This window comes from Pithys albifrons, chromosome 18 (genome assembly GCF_047495875.1).
Source record: "Pithys albifrons albifrons isolate INPA30051 chromosome 18, PitAlb_v1, whole genome shotgun sequence".
NCBI classification, from domain to species: Eukaryota; Metazoa; Chordata; class Aves; order Passeriformes; family Thamnophilidae; genus Pithys; species Pithys albifrons.
In genome coordinates, this window is record NC_092475.1 from 15606985 (window position 1) to 15613234 (window position 6250).

Genomic DNA, 6250 nt, shown 5'->3' on the forward strand with positions numbered 1-6250 from the left:
CAGTGGTGGCAGTCAATATGGCCAAGGCTGAGGTGTTGTTTCAGGGAGTCCTTGTATCTCTTCTTCGGGGCTCCTCTCTTGCGGCAGCCGGTGGCGAGTTCACCATAGAGCACAATCTTCGAAAGGTGGTGATCCTCCATCCTGGAGACGTGCCCTGCCCAGCGCAGCTGCGTTCTCATCAGCATGGCCTCGATACTGCTGACCCCTGCCTGTTCAAGAACGGACACATTGGTCACGTAATCAGACCAGTGGATGTTTAGGACTGAACGGAGGCAGCGCTGATGGAAGCATTCGAGAAGCTGCAGGATTCAGGCCCATATAAAAGAGTAGACAGTACAATGGCTCTGTAGACACTCATCTTTGTACTTTCTTCAGGTGTTTATTGGACCAGACTCTTTCATGGAGTTTTCCGAAGGCTCTGTATGCCTTTGCCAGTCTGTTGTCTGTCTCTTTGTCAATCTTACCGTCAGAGGAAATGACACTTCCCAGATAGGTGAACTGCTGGACTGACTTAAGCTCTGAATTGCCTATGATGATGTGAGGATGATGGAAGACTTCTTGAGGTGCAGGTTGGTAGAGAACTTCCATCTTCTACAGGCTGATTTCCAGCCCAAAAAGCTCAGCAGCCTCTGCAAAGCAGGATGTGAAGTGCTGCAGAGCTGCTTCTGTGTGAGCAACCAGGGCGGCATTGTCAGCAAAAAGCAGCTCACGGACAAGGTGATTCAGGGTCTTGGTGTGGGCCTTCAGTCGCCTTAGGCTGAAGAGGCTTCCATCGGTACGATATCGGATGGAGATGCCGTTTTCTTCATCGAGGTCTGCTGTGGCTCTTTGGAGCATCCTGCTGAAGAAGATTGTGAATAGAGTTGGTGCAAGAACGCAACCTTGTTGCACACCATTGGTTATTGGAAAGGGCTCAGAGAGTCCATCGCCATATCTGACTTGTCCACGCTGATCCTCATGTAGCAGGATGATCATTTTGAGGAACTTGGGGGGACATCTTAAACGTTCCAAGATCTGCCACAGGCCTTTTCTGCTCACAGTGTCGAGAGCTTTGGTGAGGTCAACGAAGGTTACACAGAGACCTTTGTTCTGTTACCTACACTTCTCTTGCAGTTGCCTGAGAACAAACACCATGTCTGTGGTGCTCCTATTGGCTCTGAAACCACACTGGCTTTCAGGTAGAAGGTCTTCTGCAATAGTGGGTACTAATCTGTTCAGAAGGATTGCAAGGATTTTACCAGCAATGGAGAGCAAAGTAATACCTGGGTAATTTGAGCAGTCTGATTTTTCTCCTTTCTTCTTGTACAGGGTGATGGTGACTGCATCACGGAGATCTGGTGGTAGTTCCCCTTGTTCCCAGCAACGCACAACAAGCTCGTGGAATTTGGCATGGAGTGCTTGACCTCCATCATCAAAATATTCACCTGAAAATCGACTCAAGGACCCAACACCTGGGAGGGAGGATGCAGTGAGGGCTGGGAGGGTTTCAAACAAGCCCCAGAGCCTCTTGTGAAAACAGCCCAATTACAGCTGATGAACGAACCTCCAGCCCCTTCCTTTCAACAGACTCTTGGTAAAGACAATTTATTTGAATTTATCTCCTGGATAAAGTCCCTTTATCCAGATTTTTTTGCCAGCAGGTGGGGAGGAGTCAGGCAGGGAGGGACCTGGAGTGTGGCTTGAGACCTCTGGAAAAACCTTGGCAGAGGGACAGGTTGATGCTGGAATTTTCTACTGCTGGACCAGAAAAAGAGCCTTTAAAATACATTTATCTCCATAAAAAATGACCCTGTGTCCCTCTGGATCATATTCCCTTGGATTAAAATGATAATCGAGGAGAGATTTTAATTCAGGTTGATAATTTGGCCACGATGTTCTGTTTTCCCTCAACCTCATGTGATGGTGTCATGAACCCCACAGGGTGTGTGCCAAAATTCCAAGGAAATCTGAGCCAGACCTGTGAGAAATAACTCAGCCTGTGCTGTTTTCCTGTTAAAATTCCCTGTTGTTTCATGCTGAGCAGGAGGAGAAGTTGCTGTGGGCAGGAGTGCGGTGAGGACAGAAGGGTCACGGAGGTGACAACACAGGGAGATGGAGGGATGGCACATTCCCAGCTCTGGAAGAGCAGGGAAAGGTCAAAATACCCTCCTGTTGTCTGGCTTTGATGGAGTCACTCCCTCCCAGCATCTCCCTCTTGTGCCTGTCATGCACTAAATGCCATCTCCAGTATTTTGGAGATGTTTGATTTTTTCATTAGGATCACTTGTGTTGCTTAAATCTTTTTCCTTGGATAAGAAAGCAGGAGAGGGTCTCACACTGAGGACACATCTCTGTGTGATTGGAGCACTTCCCAGGACGGCTTCTGCTCCCCACTCCTGGTGCTGAAGATGTTTTTGTGTCCCAAAATAAGACCAGGCTCCTTAAAAATATCTTTTTCTTATTTCTGTGCTGCAGCCACACACTGCCAGAGTGGTGTTCCAGTGCTTGTTCCTCCTGATCTTCATCTATCAAATATATACATAAATGTATAATTTATGGAGACAACCCCAAGGTCCCATTGCTGAGGAGGACTCGCCTCTGGTCTTTCCTGAGAGGTGTTTCATAGAACCCTGGAATGGTTTGGGTTAGAAGGACCTCTGAAGGTCACCCAGTCCCACCCTCTGCCAAGGGCAGGGACAACTTCCACTAGTCCAGGTTGCTCCAAGCCCTGTCCAGCCTGGTCTAGGACACTTCCAGGAATCCAGGTGTTAGCCATAGCTTCTCTGGGAATTCCATCCCAGCCCCTCACCAGCCTCACTGGGAGGAATTTCTCCTCAGTATTCCATTTTGCAGTAGGAAACCATTCCCTCTTGTCCTATCCCTCCAGGCCCTTCTCCAAACCCTCTGGATCTCGGAGCCTCCTTAGGCACTGGAATGGGATCTCAGGTCACTCTGGAGCCTTCTCTTCTCCAGGCTGAATACCCCCAGGTTTCCCAGCCTGGCTCCAGAGCAGAGGGGCTTTCCCTGAGGGAAGAAGGTCAGTAGCCTCGGGCTCTCGGGTGAAGAGGATGAGCCTCTCAGGGCACTCCAAGGGCAGCAGAACATTTCTGTCCTGGCACCTCACTACATGTCACACCTAATCATCTATGCAGGTCACCAACTGAATTACCAGAAAAACACAGAACAATAAGAAAGACACGCAAACTACACAGCTAATTAGCCAACAGTTACATAAAACACAGAAATCCACGTGCATATGGCACCAACAAGCAAATAATTCTGCAGAAAAACAAATGGCATATGCAAATGAGCCCCCCAATCTACACCTGACTACATAGGAAACCAAATCAAATATAAAAATGGCACCCCCAAATAACACTGTTTATGCAGAACAGGGAATCACATATGCAAAAAAATTAAAATAATTACCACCAAATTATGTACACAACCAAACAAGACAGGCAGATTGCCATGATAATTAACACACAACTGCACACAACACCCGCTCATGTAGACAGCAGTTAACCATCAACTATGCACGAAAAGAAACTACCCATGGAAATTACACACCTAATCAACTCCACACCTGAAAAACACAACCCAATTAATGAAGCACAACAGTTTGCCAGCTGGAGCACAAATTAAAAACCAGTAGCTAAAAAAAGTTATAAAGCACAGCCATCTAAGCAAAACGAGATACCAATTACACAACTGCACCAATACTCCCCCCCAGAACACAAAATGTGAAATAACAAGCAAAACATGGTACACAAAACTGCCATCCAGTGAAGCTGAAAAAGTAAAGAAAACCTGCCAAGAGAATTTTGACTCCATTAGCAGGAAGGTCTTTGTTTTCTGTGCAGGGAACTGAGGGGGTTGTGCCACTGTCCTAGTTCAGCAGGAGGGACCAGCTAACCCTGTGTGGGGGTGATCAAAGCTGTGTATTCTACCCCCTCTATTCATTCCCCAAGGTCAATGGGCCATTAGCAGCAGCTGCCCAGGGAGCCATTATCACCTTCACACCCAGCCTGAGGGGGGCGGAGCTGCTAATGGGCCATCAACAGCTCAACACCCCCTGGCTCCCAGAGTTAACCACCCATTGTGTGAGTCCCGGCCCAGGGGGAGGGACTGAGAGCTCCCTGAGGGTACATAAGGGGTGGGTAAGAAGACCTCGGAAACCTCTCGTCGGATCCAGAGCAGCAGCAGGACCTTGACAGGAGGAGATCCCCGCTCTCGGCCAGACCACAGCCCTCGCCTGCACCAACAGGTTTTCCTTTTCCTTTTGCTCTGGACTTGAGGGAACCACAGGGGTCTCAGCACAAAGGCAAACAAACCCCCTTGGGTTTGTGCCCCAGGACACTGGGTTATACTGCTGGGGTTTTGTGAGTTGAAAGCAATTTCCCTTGTGTGTCAATGTTGTTATTGTAATATTATTATTAAATTTTAGGTCTGACTTATAATCTCTCTCGTGGTGAGTTCATTTCCCCTGCTGGTTCACCTTTAAACCAGCACATCTTTTGGCGCCCAACGTGGGGCCACGAGAGAGAAGTCAGAATTACAATTTCATTTTGTGTATTTGGATACAGAAACTCCCTGACTACCATGTTGCTTGATGTATTCATGTGGATGGTGTATCTGGGCCTGTTCATATTTCGACACATGGGGAACCATGTGCCTATTTTGATGCTCTCTTTAATACCAGGGAGAAGGATCAAAATTGCTTTATTAATATACTATGTTTATGTTGTCATAACATCAGAAGCAATGAATTTCATTGTGAATGTATATTCAGTCTGGTGTGCCTGTCCTGGTTTGGGTTGTTACCTCTGGGGTCTCATTAAAAATAGCACCCAGACTGTGGGGAAAACAGGTGGAGATGGTTACTTCCACCTTTTCACCTCTGCTACAACAATCATTGAAAATATTGAGCTTCCTTTTGATGTTAGGGACAGCATAATCCTATTGTTAGTGCTGTTAGTGTTGCTTTGTCTCCTCTGTACTGTATACACCATGTTTAGGGTCAGAACTGGGCTCTCTAAGGAGACTTGCTGGAGGCCTGCCCTGGGAGCGGATGATGTTGAGTGGCACGGGAAGTGGGAAGATATGGGCCAGTATTTGGAGACCTTCTCTCCCCAAATGATCTGGAAATTCACCCCAGAACAACTGCAGGACCCTGCCAAAATGCTAAGCTATGTGAAAGGAAGATGCTCTGGTAGTCCCAGAGATGTGCAGCTCACAGCAACCTGCTGGGCCCTGGCCACTGCCTACCGCACACTGCTTGGTGTGGTACAGCATCATCAGGAGGAGGAGAAAAGGAGCAAATCCACAGGCACCATGTCCACCCAAACCACGGCTGAGCCAGAGAGGAAGAGAGATACATCAACCAGCAGCATGTCCACCCAGACCATGACTGAGCCAGAGAGGAGAAGAGATACATCAACCAGCACCATGCCCACACAAACCACAGCTGAGCCAGAGAGAAAGGGAAACAAATCAACCAGCACCATGTCCACACAAACCATGGAGGAGCCAGAAGGACAACAGAAACCGATAGCAGTTGCCCCTGTCCAGAAAAGAAAATCAAAGACCAAATCAGTTCGTATAGTGAATGACGAGGAAGAGTCTGGACCTTCATCTCAAGCAGAAGAAATGGAGCTAGAAATAATCACCCGGTCCCTATCCCTGGGAGAGCTGCGTGAGCTCCGGAGAGAGTTCACACGACAGGCAAATGAGTCCATCTTGACCTGGCTACTTCGAATCTGGGATGCTGCGGCCAATGATACAATTCTAGATGGGAGTGAGGCAAGGCAGCTGGGATCCCTTTCTCGAGATGTTGTCATTGATCAGGGCATTGGAAAGAGACAGGAAACTCTCAGCCTCTGGCGGCGACTGTTGTCAAGCGTGAGGGAGAGATATCTTTGTAAGGAGGACCTCCACGTACAGCAAGGACAGTGGAACACGATGGAACAAGGTATCCGGTGCTTAAGGGAATTAGCCGTACTGGAGATAATCTTTTCAGAGGATGAGAGATTCCCTAAAAGTCCAGATGGTGTCCAGTGCACATCCCAGATGTGGTTAAAATTTGCACGACTTGGGCCAGAAATGTATTCTCGCTACCTTGCAACATTGCAGTGGAGAGAGGGAGAAGACAAGGTGGGTGCACTGGTCAGCAAACTCAGGATTTATGAAGACACTGTCACTGCTCCATTACGAGCCCATGTCTCAGCTGTGGAAACAAAACTGGCTGAACTGGAAGAGAAGATTAAGGAAG